At 44.6% G+C, this 16,721-nt stretch overlaps 1 protein-coding gene across 7 annotated transcripts in view; it reads left to right on the plus strand.

Annotated features, from left to right (window-relative positions):
- Nucleotides 1–16,721, plus strand: part of HECW1 (HECT, C2 and WW domain containing E3 ubiquitin protein ligase 1) — a 408,266-nt gene that overhangs the window by 14,698 nt on the left and 376,847 nt on the right. The gene's annotated exons all lie outside the window — the stretch shown is intronic.

A 16,721-nucleotide genomic window follows, 5' to 3' on the forward strand; every position in this document is an offset into this window, starting at 1 on the left:
AATTCCCCTGGGGAGCTTTCCTTGGGGAGAAGGCTGAGACCACCTGTACAGTTACCGGGGTCTGGGCGGGACTTTCAGTGTGAAATCCTGGGCTGCTTCCAAGGTGAGCTTCTGCAGATGCTTTGTTGTCCTTAGGCCCCTCATATACACACAGGCTGATTTCTAACTTCCTACCTAATGGCTGCATTTTTAGGCAAAATTGGATAATTTTAAGATTTTTTCTGCTGATCCCATTTAATGATTTTACAATATTCATTGGGCCAAACCAGACACAACTGTAAACCTCCAATTTGCAACTTCTGCTCTGGAAAAACCGTGTATTCAGGATGAATTAGTTGATTTGAGCTGGTGTAACAAAGTACCACAGAGCGGGTGGCTTACAGAAAACAGAAACTTAACTTCTTAGAGTAAACTCACTCGAGGCTGGAAGTCTAAAACAGGGTGCCAGCATGGTAGGGTTCTGGTGAGGGGGTCATTCCCTGGCTAGAGGCTGCAGACTTCTCCTCATGTCATGACTTGGTGGGAAAAGGGCTACCACTGTTCAGGGGGCTCCACCCTCACGGCCTCATTGCCTCTCAATGACCCCATCTCATAATATCATTGCCTTGCAGGTTACTAAGGATTTCTATAGATGGAGATGAAGGATCCTATCTTAGCCTCCAATAACTAAAATCTGAAATGTGCTGAGGGGTTTGGCACCCCTTGACTTATTCTGAGTCCAGAACAAAAACCAGTAGCTAGAACATTTTGACTCAATTATAGGAAATAATATTTGTACTGAAAATTATTCAGGAAGAGTGAGGCAGTGGCATGCTGTATGCCGCCGAGGTCAGGCTGTGCCCTTTGTCAGGGTCCTGGATGGGTCCCTGGTGGGTGAGGACCTGGCCTGGAAAATTGGTTCTTTCCCAGCCTGGACACTCTCTCAGTCTAAGCTCTGGAAGACTTTGCTCTATAACATGGCTTTGCAGTCATCTTGAGAAACTCCAGCTGTCTCAACATGCCATGTATAGGACATTGTCTTAAAGCCTTTGGGACAAAGTCCATTTACGTATACGGCATGCATATCTAGCTCTCACTCTTCCTTTTTTGAATAAAACTCCACAGCCTTGCATCTCCTTGTGCTGTGGGAACTTGCTCCTTGTCTTCCTCCAGAAGTGCTCCAGTTTCCCCTGTTCATAAAGCATTGTGCAAGTCTTTTCCACTGGCCACATCTGCCCCACCATGAGGAAAATTCCTCTTTGCTTGATTTTTGCTATAGGATTTTAAAAACTTTGTTTTTGAAATATAACGTGCACGGGGCTGGCGCTGTGGAGCAGTGGGTTAATGTCCTGGCCTGAAGCACCAGCATCCCATATGAGCACCAGTTTGAGACCCGGCTGCTGTACTTCCGATCCAGATTTCTGCTGTGGCCTGGGAAAGCGGTAGAAGATGGCCCAGCTCCTGGCTTCAGATCGGTGTAGCTGTGGCCGTTGTGGCAATGGGGGAGTGAACCATCGGATGGAAGACCTCTATAATGTGCACATATAATTAAGGGCCTGCAAACTAGAGTTGGCTATATATAAGGTTCTTGGAAATAAGGAATTTTTTTTAAAGCATTTATTTGGAAGGCAGAGTTTACAGAAAGAGAGATCTTCCATCTGTGGGTTCACTTCTCAAATGGCCACAATGGCTGGAGCTGGGCCAGTCCAAAGCCAGGTATTGGGAGATTCTTCCAGGTTTCCTACGTGGGTTCAGGGGTCCAAACACTTGAACCATCTTCCACTACTTACGCAGGCACTTTAGCAGGGAACTGGATCAAAGTGGAGTAGCTGAGACTTGAACTGGCACCCATGTGGGTGCCACCATTGCAGCTGGTGGCTTAACTGGCTATACTACAATGCTAGCCCTGGAAATAAGGAATTTTTAAGAGACTTACCTGAAGGGAAGAGTGACGGGGGGTGGGGGGGGGATCTTTCAATTTCTTGTTCACTCTCTAAATACCCATGCATCCAAGGCTTAGGACAGGCCAAAACAAGGGGCTAGGAACTCCATCTGGGTCTCCTACATGGATGGCAAGAACCCAGATACTTACAGCATCATCCACTGCCTCCAAAGCACATTAGCAGGAACGTGGATCAGAAGTGCGGAATATCTGGACTTGAACCAAGCACTCCAATAAGTGGTGCTGGCATCTCCAGTGAGGGCTCCACTTGCTGTGCCACAAGTCTAGTCTGGTAAGGAAGGCTTTATTGGAATACAGTCATGCCATTTGCGTGGTTTTTTGGTTGCTTCCATGCTACAATGACAGAACTGAGGAGTTAATCCGAGATGGTGAGACCTGCAAAACCTTAAATGTTCCTGACTGGCCCTTCAGCCAAAAGGCTGCTGACTCCCAATTTGTTTGAAAGCAGTTATATTAAGTAGGTAATTTAGAAACAACAAACATGTCAAGAATAAAACAACCACTTACAATACCACCAAATGGAAAAACCACTGCTATTTTCTTGTGTTTTCTCTAATTTTAATGTTTTCTATACTTTTTAATATTGAAATTATACCGTAAGTACAGTTTGTGTTCATTTAGCAATATATCAGATGCATTCTGTTATCATACAATTTTTGGCATTGTATAATGGACCTTCTAAAAAGATCATGGGAAATTGAATTAAAAACTGAGTTTATTTTGGTATGAAACATTTTTAAATCCATGTATATGAGTGGCCTTCAAAAAGTTTATGAAAAATATATTCATAGATTTCATTGTTCACATGAAAATAAACTTTTAATTCCTTTTTGCTACAAATTCCTTGAAGTAACTTTGTATATATGAATTTATCTTACTTGGCTAGATGACACCCCATGTATATGAATGTCTAATATGTGCTAATTTTTTATTGTGACTCTTCATGATATTTTATATTTAAAATTTTATTTAATCCTTCTAAATGTGGAAGAATATTAACTCTATTTTTACAGATGGGAACACCAAGACCTGAAGTATTGGTCTTGATCAGCTCAACACAGCTAGGATTTCTGGCCACCAGCACTTAATTTTCAGCATTCATATTATTGGACACTGAATTTAAATTTAGCATTTATCTTTTTGGCAGGGGGAGATATTAGATATGTTGAATCGATAAATGCAATGTATCCAAATCATTGACTGAAGTTTTGATTATATCCATTGAAATTATTCCCAGAAGTAGAACTGATGGATATAAAGGTACACTGAAGTCCCCTCATATGCTCTGGAAGTCACTTTCAGAAGGGGTGTCGCCACGTGCATCATAGTCACTATCTCGGAGCCTGCAGATCTCCAGCGTATCAGTAGAGGGTCATGAGTTAAACCATTTTATAGTTGCTCATTTGTCAAGAGAGGAGGGTTATTGGAGGGGGCCACCTTGCAGGTAGCTGTGGCCAGGTGACAACTCTGGGACAGAAGGTCTTTTCCTGACAAAGAAGCAGGCTCAGTTGGATCAAGTGTTTTCCCTTTGTCCTTCTTAAGATTTTTTTTTTTTATTTGACAGGTAGAGTTACAGTGAGGGAGAGAGAGACAGAGAGAAAGGTCTTCCTTCCATTGGTTCACCCCCCAAATGGCCACCATGGCCAGGGCTGCACCAATCTGAAGCCAGGAGCCAGGTGCCAGGCGCTTCCTCCTGGTCTCCCATGCGGGTGCAGGGCCCAAGCACTTGGGCCATCCTCCACTGCCCTCCCGGGCCACAGCAGAGAGCTGGACTGGAAGAGAAGCAACCGGGACTAGAACCTGGCACCCATATGGGATGCCGGCGCCGCAGGCAGATTAACCAAGTGAGCCACAGCGCTGGGCCCCGCCTTTGTCTTTCTACTTCTTCCTGCATCTTGGGGCTGATGATTGAAAGCCATATGCTGAGGATGGCAGGCAGAGGAAGGGAAAGGCAGCATAGGGAAATACCCCAATTTAGTGAAGTCTCTGTCATCCTCTTGACCTGGTATTTTGTTCACACAAGTCTTGGTGCATATCTTACTAATATGTATAGAGTCCATACATTATAGAGATTAAGACTTTATCATCTTTGGTGTTAACATATGTCTTTTAGTTTCATTACGATGACCTATGGATTAAGGAGGTGACCTTCAGATGTTTCCCTCCAGAAGCATAATTTATCTTCACACTTGTATTGAGCTGAATTCCTATTCTCCAATGTCTGTCCTGTAAATTGTGTCATCCAGTGGATCCCTGAATCTGTTGTTACATTAGGGCTTGCAGAATGGTGACTGTGCAATTATGCAATTCCCTCCACATATGTTAGCTGTCACTCTTCTGAAAAAAGAGGTTTCTTGCTCTCTCTGCTTTAAGGAGAGGAAAATCACTGTGTTCTTATTATAGTTCTTTATTCACTCAGTGTGTTACAGTCAGTTACAATCATTATTCTATTTGATGCACAAATTAACCCAATTTTGGCCAGGGAAAGCCTTTTATATTATCTCTAGCAAGAACGTTAGGGCTTACATTTCTTTTTAATGTTCTACCCTTTTCCTCCACCCTTCCTCTTCCTCCTCCTCTTTGTTTCTCCCTCCTACCCTCCTTCCTTCTTATCCATCCTTCCTTCCTTCTTTTCCTTCCTTCCTTCCTTCTTTTCCTTCCTTCCTTCCTTCCTTCCTTCCTTCCTTCCTTCTTTTCCTTCTTTCCTTTCTTCCTTCTTACCCTTCCTTCCTTCTTACCCTTCCTTCCTTCTTACCCTTCCTTCCTTCTTACCCTTCCTTCCTTCTTACCCTTCCTTCCTTCTTATCCTTTCTTTGGTTGAGGGTAAGAGGTACTTACAATACTGGCTAAAACCAGAGCGGCACTCAGTAATAATGGTGAACAGGGGTCTTTTTGTCTTACTCTTGCCTTTCATTAAACTGGCTTTAGCATTTCATTATTTAATGGCATGGGCTGTTCATTTCAGCTTTCCTAAATGCAGAAGTATTACTCCATTCCTAGTTTAGTCAGTGTAAACGTGTAACATTTAATTATGTGTAAACCTTGAATTCGGGAGAATTTACCAGTGTTAACCAGTGTGTTTTCTCCTTTGACCTATTAAAATGATCTATTACATTAGCAGGTTGTCTGGCATCAAACTATTCTTATAGTCTTCAAGTATACTTAACCCAAACATTTTTTTATTTTATGAATTTTTGACTAGATATGTTTATGTACATACACATGTATGTATATAAAGTATATATATAAATTTAAATGTAGAAATATATCCATGACTAAGTGGGATTAGTTTGCATTTTTATTTTATGCTAAGTATTTAAACTTTATATATTTATTAAGTGGATTGGGAAATTTTTTAAATTCTCCTAACAAATGAATATGGTATCATGATTATTCCTGGAAGTCAGAAAGCATTTGTATATAAAATCTCCTTGGGCTTTCATCCCCTTTTCAGGGTTAACTTGATAAATTAATTAATTTCATACATAGGTCTATTTATGGTTTGTACTTTTCCTAGAAAATCTTCTATTTTTCAGGGGCATGAATTTGATCTATTGGTAAAGATACCAGTTAGAGTCTGGCACTGTGGCATCACAGGTATAACTGCTATCCGCACTGTTGGCATCCCATATGGCATCCCATATGGGCCCCAGTTTCTGTTTCAGCTGCTCAACTTCTAATCTAGCTTCCTGCTAATGGCCCAGGAAAAGCAGCAGCAGATTACCCAAGTGCTTGGGCCCCTGCCACCCACATGGGAGACTCTGATGAAGCTTCTGGCTCCTAGCTTTGGCCTGGCTCAGCATTGACCATTGCAGCCATCTCTGTCTATAATTCTAACTTTATAATTCTAAGAAGTACAGTTAGAAAGAAGGGGAAAGACAGAAAGAAAGGTCATCCATTCACTGATTCACTTCCCAAATGTCCACAACAGCTGGAGGGGGGCCAATATGAAGCCAGGAGTAAGGAACTTCTTCCCGGTCTCCCATGCAGGTGCAGGGGCCCAAGCACTTGGACCATCTTCCACTGATTTCCCAGATGCATTAACAGGGAGCTGGATCAGAAGTGGAGCAGCCAGGACTTGAACTGGCACTCATATGGGATGCCAGTGCTGCAGATGGCCACTTAACAGGCTGCGTCATGGTGCCGGCCTCTCCATTTTCCCAAATTCAAATTTTGATCACTATTTTTTTTGTTAAGTTTTGAGTTGCTTCTTAAACAGTATCTTTTTGGTCTGTCTTTACTCTAAAATTTTGTATTTTTCTTCCCTTCCCCTCTCCTTCTGTGTCTCTCCCTTTTTAAAAGTAAGATTTATTAGAAAAACGTCTTTTATTGTTAACCAAAGAACTGCTGCTGGTATTTTATTTAATACTTTCTCATATCTAGTGTTTTGAAATATATATTTATGCACAAGTGTATATGTATATATATGAATATATGTGTATGTACAGAGAGATCTTCCGTTTGCTTGTATACTCCCCAAATGGCCACAATGGCAAGGACCAGACCAGGCTAGAGCCAGGAGTCTGGAACTCGACTGGGCTCTCCCACGTGGGTAGTAGGGGCCAGGTGCTTAGGTTGTCTCCTGCTGCTCTCCAAATGTGTTAGCAAGGAGCTAGACTGGAAGTGGAACAGCCAGGACTGGAAGTGGCATAGAGGATGGCAGCATTGCAGAAGGTAGCTTAATTCACTGTGCCACAACACCAGCCTCTGAAATATACGTATATTTTTAATAGTGCCTTCTGTGTGTATTTTGATCTTTATGACATCTAGGTTTAAACATTTATTTACATCTTACCATGTTAATAATATTAAGCCAGGCATTCTTGCCTCCTGAGCCTAGAGAGTTAGCCTAAGAATTCTTTTTTTTTTTAAGATTTATTTACTTGAAAGTAAGAGTTACACAGAGAGGAGAAGTAGAGACAGAGAATGAGATCAACTGGTCTTGATGGCTGGAGCTGCGCCGATTTGAAACCAGGAGCCAGGAGCTTCTTCTGGGTCTCCTCCACTGGTACAGGGGCCCAAGAACTTAGGCCATCTTCCACTGCTTTCCCAGGCCATAGCAGAGAGCTGGATTAGAAGTGGAGCGGCTGGGATTCAAACATGTTTCCATATGGGATGCAGGCACTACAGGCCGCAGCTGTATCCGCTAGGCCACAGTGCCAGCCCCAAGAATTTTTCTTAACACAGAGATATATAGCTCTGATGTGCAGCCTAAGAGGCAACAGATGATGCCTCTATTAGTTTGATACCTGTAACTTAGGTGGGAGGCCCAGACTGAGTTTCTGCCTCCTGGCTTCAGCCTAACCCAGCCCTGGCTGTTGTAGGCATTTGAGAACTAAACTAGCAAAATCTCTCTCTCTCTCTCTCTTTCTTTCTGTGTGTGTGTGTGTGTGTGTGTGTGTGTCTGCCTTTCAAATATATAATTTTTTTTTTTATTTTTTGACAGGCAGAGTGGACAGTGAGAGAGAGAGACAGAGAGAAAGGTTTTCCTTTGCCGTTGGTTCACCCTCCAATGGCCGCCGCGGCCGGCGCGCTGCAGCCGGCGCACCGCACTGATCCGATGGCAGGAGCCAGGAGCCAGGTGCTTTTCCTGGTCTCCCATGGGGTGCAGGGCCCAAGCACCTGGGCCATCCTCCACTGCACTTCCTGGCCACAGCAGAGAGCTGGCCTGGCAGAGGGGCAACCGGGACAGAATCCGGCGCCCCGACTGGGACTAGAACCCGGTGTGCCGGTGCCGCTAGGCGGAGGATTAGCCTAGTGAGCCGCGGCGCCGGCCCTCAAATATATAAATTTTAAAAAGTGTTTGGTCCAAAAAATCTTTGAAATCCATGTATAGTTTTTCATAATACATTTTTCCATGAAGCTTTTGATGTTCATATGGTTGGTCACAAACCTGCTCTAACTTGTTCAGATTCACTCTAATATACTTCCTTTTATAGACAAAATTTCCCATCCTTAAAATCTGTCAAAAATTATTCTTGAATATGATGAGTTTCTCATCCATAGATTTTGAGGGAAATCTATCTTTAAGCTAGTTCTTATGTGGTGTATTTTCTCAATTTTTCATTATAGTGAGGATTTTTTTCTCTTTTTCTTTCTTTTTCTTTTAAGATTTGTTTTATTTCAAAGGCAGAGTTAAAGGGAAAGATAGAGGTCTCCCATCTACTAGCTCACTCTTCAGATGGCCATAATGGATGAAGCCAGGAGTCTCCTACATGGATGCAGGGGCTCAAGGACTTGAGCCATCCTCTGCTGCTTTCCCAGGTGCATTAGTAGGGAGCTGGATCAGAAGTGGGGCAGCCGGGACTGGAACCTGGGCCCATACGGGATGCCAGCATTGCAATTGGCAGCTTAACCCATTGCACCAAAATGCTGGCCCCTTTCCTATTTTTTTAAATAGCATGTTGACTGTAACTATTGGTGGTTTTTTTTTTTTTCTTTGACAGAGTTAGACAGTGAGAAAGAGAGACAGAGAAAGGTCTTCCTTCCATTGGTTCACTCCCCAAATGGCCGCTACGGTTGGCGCTGCGCTGATCCGAAGCCAGGAGCCAGGCACTTCCTCCTGGTCTCCCATGCGGGTACAGGGCCCAGATACTTGGGCCATCCTCCACTGCTCTCCTGGACCACAGCAGAGAGCTGGACTGGAAGAGGAACAACCGGGACTAGAACCTGGTGCCCATATGGGATGCCGGCGCCACAGGCAGAGGATTAGCCAAGTGAGCCATGGCGCTGGCCCCTGTAACTATTGTTTTTTGTTCTGTAACTTTTCCCTCCAAGACTTCTGAGATATTATTTTACCTTTCATGATGGGGAAGTATGAAGACAACATAAATTTAAATCCATTTAGATAATCTGGATTCTTTTGCTGGTTGGACACTTTGAAGAGTGGGGGGATAAATCGTGCTACAATATCTAGGAATGTAGGTTTAGGTTTAGGTTGCTGCTGTTAACTTTACTGTAAACATAAAGAACTCTGATTTGCATCTCGGCACAGGAAAATCATATTTTTGTGTATTGATTCTGTTATTTTGTTATTACATTCATCTTAGGAATTATATTATGAGCAGTTATTTAACTAACAATGCATCATCTGTGCATTTTTCTTAATCGTATAACCCTAACTTAATTTTGGAATGACTCCAGCCTAAAAGCTATATTTTTCAGCCTTCCTTGCTGGTAGGGGATCGTCATTTTACATTCTTGAATCTAATGAGCTGTGTTGGGAAGTTACTGGGTGAGGCTTCTGAGACGCTGTAAGGGGAGCTGAATCATCCACCATGCTGCATTTTCCTTTACTCTTTCTTCCTCGACATTGCATCTGGAATGTGGTGATGGTGGCTGGAGTGCTAACAGCCATCCCATAAGCTGAGGAAGAAAGCCACACAGTGAAGGTGGTGGGGTAAGGACTGAAAAATAGTCTGAACCTGTATGTTGTTGTGTAGCTGCTCTCCCAGCTTAGATCTATCCTTGTACTTCTTGTCACATGAATGAAAAATATTTCCCTTTTCTAAACAAGTGTTGGTGGCTTGTTTGGTGTCTGTCTGATTACTGCATTAGTCAGAGTTTGGCTAGGATAATGAAATACCTGAGACAAACTACTTATGAAGGAAAAAGCATTTTATTTCACTCGGCTACAGAGAGTCAAGCCTAATATACAGCTCCATCATCCACTGCCTTCCCAGGATGCATCAGTCAAAAGCTGGATCACAAGAGGAGCAGCTGGGAATTGAACCAGCACTGTGACGTGGGATACTGGGCAGTGGCTCGGCCCGTCTCGCCACACACCAGCCCCACAGCTCGGGGTTTTATGGCGAACTGTCTCGTGAGCAGTGCCTTCCTCTGCATCTCCTGGCAGCCTGAGGACCTCAGACTAGTGCCACCTTCCAAGCACCATTAGCATCATGAACTTTCGGCTCTGGGGTTGAAACGCCCGAATGAACTTGGGGCCAAATAAATTTCAAGTTTGAGCTGCTGCCTTTTTGTCTCTCCAATCTATTGTCCTACTCGAGCCATATCTTTTCTTGCTTGTGTTTCATCCATCTGAAATGGTTTATTTTGAAGTCAACTTTAAGTGACTTCTCAACCTCATTTCTCATCTGCTTTTATGAGACCTTTTAAGTTACACATTTATGATATTTCATTAAGGATGCAAGGTGGATATGGTTTACACTTTTCTACTGTTTGCTACTAGCCCCACTTTATGCACTCCCCTTATCGGACTCTCAATAAGTTTTTGTTTTGGTTTATTCAGCTTTGCACAGTAAGAGCTGGAGCTTAGTTTGAACAAGTCTCATCTTCCCAAGTTTGTTGAATGGGGTTCTCTGATCACTGCAAGGAGTTTGTTCCTGGCTAACAATATAAGCAAGAGGATGCACTTGCATTCCTAGCTCTCCATTCGCAAGAAAGGCTGATTCCAGCTCCAGGGCAGAGAGCGCCCTGCCTGGTACCCCTTCCCCAGTGGGGCTGGACTTGCAGGGAGGTGTTCCAATCTTCTGACAGCTGCAAAAAGAGACCACGTAGGAAGAGGAGCTGGTGAGAGTGGATTACCTGAAGGTGCAGGAGTGACAGCCCCATTTCTGGCGGGGTGTAGCTCTTGCCTCCAGCTCACATCTGAAGTGGGTTGTTTGCTCCCGGTGAAAGCTTCCACCCCTTGTTTTCTTCCCCAGATTACCCCCTCAGCAGATCAGTTTTGCAATCCAACCCACACTACAGCTAAGGGAAGTTTCTCCCAAGGAACTGGCACTATTGTTGAGCATTTCCAATCCCAGGGCTGAGTTTTGGGGAACTCTACCCTCCATACATGTACACCCTCACCTCATTTTGGGCCAAATCTAGCTCAAGATTTTCCCAGTTCTCACCCCACTGAGATTTCAAAAAGTTCCTGGGAAAATGAATTAAAGATTAAATTTACTTTGCTCAAAAACATTTTCAGGATCTAATGTACAGTTTTTAATTTTTTAAATACCCATTTTATGAACTTTTGAAAGAACTCTATGTTGAAAGCCAAATGTATGACTTTTCCTGCTTACATTATAATTCTTCTAGTCCTTTAACCATATAGTTAATCAGACCCCTGTCCAAGTCAGTGTGTTGAAGTTAAGCAATCAGCTTCAAGAAATATCACCTACATGCCCCAGAGATTGTCCCAGAAGTGCACCTTCCATGCCTCCCATTCTCTTAGTTACCACTACTGTGTGTGGTTTCATCACCTCCTGTCTGAATCACCAGAGGAGTGTCTCCACTCGCTTCTGTCTGCCTGCCTCCCCTCTTTTTCCTGTTAACAGGCGTATCAGTTCCAGGCTGCTAACCCCTGAAGCAGAGCCTCACTCACACTGAACCAAGAGACCACGGCCTCCCCGCTGTGAGGGGTGCTGTCGGAGACACTGACTGAACGTTCCAGCCCGTCCAGGGCTGTGCTCCACGCCCATGCACCCCGTGCCTCCTCCCACTGCTCTCTAAATGGACTCGCGACTCATTTGTAGACTCCGCACATCCCATTCATACCTGTCCTCAGCTCTCCGGTTTTCTTTATGACAGATTTTCTTCCTGGAATGCCTTCTGCATTTTTTATCGCCAACTTAGATCTCGTTGCCTCACAAAGACGGCTCAAATCCAGTTGCATACTGTTCTGATTGACACTTTCTTTTTTCTTTCAAAAGTCATGGCCATTATAAACTCGGTAAGAGACATGCACGTTTGGAAATTGTTCCAGTGGATTTCTTTGCAACTCCTTTTATATCACTCTTGTCTAAGAGTCTTGTTTGTGCTATTTCTCTAAACGTGTCATGAATCTGCATTTCCTATAGCTGTAAAAGTCAGTAATAAACCTCCCACTTGGAGAGGTAAGGTAAGACGATGTCACCCGTCACTGTAGCTGAAATTGCTGCTGCTCAAATTGGCATATTCCGGGTGTACAGGGTCTGCAGGAAAGCTGGGTGAAGACATCGTGTCATGCTTTATGTAAATGTGGTCAGAGATTGAATCTCGGCTGATAATTAAATATGAATTGGCTGAAAACGTGGGTTTTGCTCCCCCCCCCCAATTCTTCCCAGATTGCTCCAGCATGACCAGTAAATGAATCACAGAGCACCAGGTGGTTTTCCGCCGGCAGGCAGGAGCTGTGGGCTGCTTCAGGGGAGTTCATTTATCACGTCCTTCCTTCCACGTATCTTGGTCTTGAGTTGCTGTAACAAAAGGCTTTAGTTTTCCATCTGGGTAGGTACTTGTCTGTATGGATATATTTACCAGCCTTACAGAATCATCATCTTCTGAATCTATAACATTTACTTTTAAATAAATTAGACAATCAGGACAGTGATCTGCACCTTAAAGGCCCCCCCCCCTTCCCTAGACCAAGTGATGCAAAACCTCAACTGTTTTTTTAAAGATTTATTTATTTGAAAGGCAGAGTTACAGAGTGAAAGAGGTAGGGAGAAAGAGGCAGAAAGAGAGAGGTCTTCCATCTGCTGTTTCACTCCCCAAATGGCCACAATGGCCAGAGCTGTGCCCATCAGAAGCCAGGAGACAGGAGTTGCTCCCAGGTCTCCCATGTGAGTGCAGGGGCTCAAGCACTTGGGCCATGTTCTACTGCTTTCCCAGGCCTTAGCAGAGAGTTGGATCGGAAGTGGAGCAGCCAGGACTCGAACCAGCGGCCATCTGGGATGCTGGCATGGCAGGTGGCAGGTTTACCAGCTATGACACAGTGCTGGCCCCCTGGTAACATTTTTAAGACAGAATTTCCATAAATGCTTTCCACCAAATCATTTCAAGGTAAAAATGAAACTTATTCAGGAAAAACAGTAGGGGGCAGGTGAGGAGGAAGAGAGGTTTCCAAGGTCAGAGGAGAAATCTTGAGCAAAGGAAAACAGGTTTCTCTGCTGCAAGACTTGTCAGGACTTTGGCTGCCATGCACGGAAAAGTCCCGCCGGAGCAGGTGCTTGTGAGCAGCATCCGGGAGGAGGGCGGCGGCAGGACCCCAGACAGGCTGCTGCAGCACTCGCAACAGTATTTGCCACAAAGCTTTGGGAAGCACCAAGTCACATCTTGGGCTGTGCTATTGCAAACCCTGTAATCATGGTAACAGTGGATTTTGTCCTGGCCACTAAAGGCTACCAATTTGCCTCATAAATGCCCCAAAGACCTCCTTCATAGGGTCTGAGTCAAAGATGCCAGCGTTAATCTAATGCAGTGATAGAAGATCATGCTGTGCAAGTCTGTTCCCTCCACACAAAACATCTGTTTCCCTATTTTATTAACATCACATTTTCTCCTTAGTATGTCAGCACTGTTTTAGTAATATTTTCACATTCAAACCATTTTAACTGTTTTTTTTTGTTTACTTCACTTTATTATAATGTCCTTATAATTTTCTTGTTCTCGGTCATCCTTTATTTCCCTTTATTAAAAAAGTTAACACACTATTTTATTTTTTTGACAGGCAGAGTGGACAGTGAGAGAGGTCTTCCTTTTACCGTTGGTTCACCCTCCAATGGCCGCTGTGGCCAGCACACCGTGCTGATCTGAAGCCAGGATCCAGGTGCTTCCTCCTGGTCTCCCATGGGGTGCAGGGCCCAAGCACTTGGGCCATCCTCCACTGCACTCCCGGGCCACAGTAGAGCGCTGGACTTGGAAGGAGGGGCAACAGGGACAGAATCTGGCACCCTGACTGGGACTAGAACCCAGTGTGCCGGCGTCGCAGGCAGAGGATTAGCCTATTGAGCCGCAGCGCTGGCCGAAAGTTAACACACTATTTTATGTTGTTAGCTTTCTGATCGTTTAATTTAGTTTTTTAAAAAAAGATTTATTTATTTGAAATGCAGAGTCATAGGCAGAGAGAGAAAGAGAAGGAGGGAGGGAGGGAGTCTTCCATCTGCTGGTTCACTCTCCAGATGGCTGCAAAGGCAGGAGCTGCACAGATCCGAAGCCAGGAGCCAGGACTTATTCTGGGTCTCCCAAGAGGGTACAGGGGCCCAAGAACTATGGCTTTCCCAGGCCATAGTAGAAAGCTGGATCAGAAGTGAAACAGTTGCGAACTCTAACCGGCTCCCATGTGGGATGCTGGCACTGCAGGCAGCGGCTTTACCTGCTGTGCCACAGTGCTAGTCCCTCATTTAATTTACTTTTTTTTTTTATTTTTTGACAGGCAGAGTGGATAGTGAGAGAGAGAGAGAAAGGTCTTCCTTTGCCGTTGGTTCACCCTCCAATGGCTGCCGCGGCCGGCGCGCTGCGGCTGGCGCACCATGCTGATCCGATGGCAGGAGCCAGGTACTTATCCTGGTCTCCCATGGGGTGCAGGGCCCAAGCACTTGGGCCATCCTCCACTGCACTCCCTGGCCACAGCAGAGAGCTGGCCTGGAAGAGGGGCAATCGGGACAGAATCCGGTGCCCTGACCGGGACTAGAACCCAGTGTGCCGGCGCCGCAAGGTGGAGGATTAGCCTATTGAGCCGCAGCGCCGGCCTTAATTTACTTTTAAAATTTATTTGTGCTTTCTCATTGTTGATTTGTTTCACTTTCAATGTTGAGGCTTTTATCTTTGGAAAAATAAGCACAATGATGTGTATAAAAGATTAATTTGTTTGAAAATTAGAGTTAGGGAGGGAGGGAGGGGTAGAGAGAGAGAGAGAGATCTTCCATTCTGTGACTCACTCCCCAGATGACCGCAAAGGCCAGAGTTGGGCCATGCCAAAGCCAGAAACTTTATCCTGATCTCCCATATGGGTGGCAAGGGGCCCAAACACTTGAGCCATCTTCTGCTTTTCCTAGGCCATTAGCATTGAAATGTGTTGGAAGTGGAGCAGCTGGAACACGAACCAGTGTCCTTATGGGATGCTGGTGCTCTATGTGGAGGCTTTACCTGCTATGTTACAAGGCTGGCCCCAGTGATGTGGTTTTGACTACACTTTATACCCATTCCCAGCTAGGTGGCTTAGGCAAGTTATTTAACTTCTAAGCTTCTGTTTTCTGATCTGTAAAATAGAGCTGAGTTGTTATGAGTATAAACTGAGAAAATGTGTGGAAACTTCTTAAACCATTGTCTAAATAGGGGGCTGGTGTTGTGGCACAGCGGGTAAAACTACACCTGCAATACTGGCGTCCTTTTGGGTGCCACCAGGTCAGGTCCCTGTTGCTCCTCTTCTGATCCAGCTCCCTGCTGATGGCCTAGGAAAAGCAGCCTAAATGCTTAGCTCCTGCCACTCAGGGGGAGACCTGGAGGAAACTGCTGGCTCCTGGCTTCCACCTGGCCCGGCCTGGAGGTTGCAGCCATCTGGAGAATGAATGAGTGGATGGAAGAGCTCTCTAACTTAAGACTTTCTAATAGAGGTTACTTACAGTGTGAATATTATTTCACTTCAAGCTGTTTTGTCATCTCTATCATTGAATTATACTTATTTTGTGTTTTTTTTTTTCTATTCATCTTTGAAGTTTTGGATCTTGATATTTTATTTTGATTGAGTTTTACCTGTTTCTCTTCATTAAATCGCCCTCAGTTTCTCCTGAACTTGGTTAGTTTTGTAATGTCAGGGCTGCAGGAAGCTGGGATGCAGGGAGAGCTGGAAGGAAAAGGGTACCCAAGACTAGCCATTAGGGCTTGGGTTAAGAAGCTCTTCTCTTTAATTGAAGGGTGACTGTTCCCGCTTACATTTGTGGTCTCTTTGCTCATTAGTGTGTGGGGAAAGAGAGGGGTCCCCAGAAAATCCCTACTGAACTACTCATGATTTCCTTCCAGAACAAATATGAATGCAGTGCTGCTGTCCCTTCATGGCATTGGACAACCACGAAGCACTTGCATTTCCAATCTGGTGTTTCACCTTCCTTGTTCCTTGTTTACCCTCTATTCTGAAGGTAGTTTCCAGCTGGTGTCATGGTCCATCTTCTAGCCTTCACTTCTAATGGTGAGAACTGTGTTGGGTTCTCTTCCAGTACATCAAGAGTACCCAACATAGGGCAACATCTCCCTTTTTGCTACATCCCCTGTGTTAGTCAGCTGTGGTGGCTTTGACAAATCCCATAGCCCGGCGGCTCAACAACAGGAACTTATGCTCTTGTTCTGGGAGCTGGACATCGGGGTGATACAAGGTTCCAGCTGATTCAGCTTCTGCAGAGGGCTTGCTTTCTGATGCATAGGCAGCTGCCAGCTCACAGGGAGCTTCCCTTAGAGAGAGAGAGTGTGAGTGTGTGTGTGTGTGTGTGTGTGTGAGAGAGAGAGAGAGAGAGAGAGAGAGACCGCTCTGGTGCCTGGTCTCATAAGGACACTAATCCTGTTACATTGCAGCCACTGTGAGCTCATTTAACCTTAATGACTTAAGAAAGACACCATATCCAAATATAGCCATGATGGGGGATAGGTCATTGCATAAATGTTGCGGGCACATATACATTCCTTTCAGGCTATCACATCCCTCTTTTGTATGAAAAAGGTGACCAATTGCATGGCCTGTAAGTGACGTTTTTCACTACCGAGTCCTGACTGAAAACTTGTACCATCTGGCAATGCCATTCTCTGCCTGCTGAGTGGGGTCATTTAAGTAGTGGGGAGTGTATTCTGCCTCTTTGAGGCAGGTGCCCACATAAATTTTTTGTAATTCTCCTCCAGAGGTGACTTTACTCTGCCATTTATTAGTGTATGCAGTCACTTATTTATGGCAGTATGGACTCATAGGTTTTCATGTTATACTTTGAGTTATGATCCAGTAATGCCTTCATTGTCTTGTTCCTCAAATTATCCAGTTTTGACCGTCGGGAGCTCTTTTCAGTTGATTCTAGTGTCCATTTGATGT

The sequence above is a fragment of the Oryctolagus cuniculus genome, chromosome 16 (genome assembly GCF_051225735.1).
Source record: "Oryctolagus cuniculus isolate XC-2025 breed Fujian yellow rabbit chromosome 16, ASM5122573v1, whole genome shotgun sequence".
Lineage (NCBI taxonomy): Eukaryota > Metazoa > Chordata > Mammalia > Lagomorpha > Leporidae > Oryctolagus > Oryctolagus cuniculus.